At 46.8% G+C, this 809-nt stretch overlaps 1 pseudogene; it reads right to left on the minus strand.

Annotated features, from left to right (window-relative positions):
- Positions 1-309: 309 nt before the first annotated feature.
- LOC126189763 (5S ribosomal RNA) lies at positions 310-427 on the minus strand (annotated as a pseudogene).
- Positions 428-809: the final 382 nt, after the last annotated feature.

The raw sequence follows: 809 nt of genomic DNA on the forward strand, positions 1-809 counted from the left end.
CTATAGCTGCGACAAGCAGTCTTGAAGCGGAGCGTATACTGACGCCAAAGAAGTCAAATAGCAGCGAAGCGCCCTCGGCAGAGGGCTCTGCATGGTCATGTGCTCTATGCGTTCAAATGTAGCACTCCGTCTTCAGGCCACAAGTGGCCCATCGGGACCATCCGACCGCCGTGTCATCCTCAGCTGAGGACGCGGATAGGAGGGGCGTGTGGTGAGCACACCGCTCTCCCGGTCGTTACGATAGTTTTCTTTGACCGGAGCCGCTACTATTCGGTCGAGTAGCTCCTCAATTGGCATCGTAGTGAAAAATGGCAACAGCACATGGCGGCCCGGATGGTCACCCATCCAAGTGCCGGCCACGTCCGACAGCGCTTAACTTCGGTGATCTGAAGGGAACCGGTGTATCCACTGCGGCAAGGCCGTTGCCCCAAGCATTCACATGTAATTTAATAATAATATACTCAGCATATAACATCTAACAGGGTGTAATTACGATTAGCAGCCGGAATGGTACATCCGTACACGTTAACACTAAAGGCTTTTTTTTTTAATTTTAAAAAGCTCCAAAAATTTTTTACATTGCCATACTATACCTATAGCCCGTAGTGACACGAAGCACAACTCAAACCATATGTCAGTATAAAAAAAAAAATAGAATAACAGGGGGGAGTTCTTCTTGAATAAACCTTTCAACCTCTCAAATCTCTAAAAGAACACCACCACATTAAATATAACCAACATTATCTGCCATAAACTAAAACCCTGTGATCGCGTACGCAAACGTCTTAGGTGCCATCTGTTAAAGCCAA

Source organism: Schistocerca cancellata, chromosome 5 (assembly GCF_023864275.1).
Source record: "Schistocerca cancellata isolate TAMUIC-IGC-003103 chromosome 5, iqSchCanc2.1, whole genome shotgun sequence".
In the NCBI taxonomy this organism is placed as follows: Eukaryota; Metazoa; Arthropoda; class Insecta; order Orthoptera; family Acrididae; genus Schistocerca; species Schistocerca cancellata.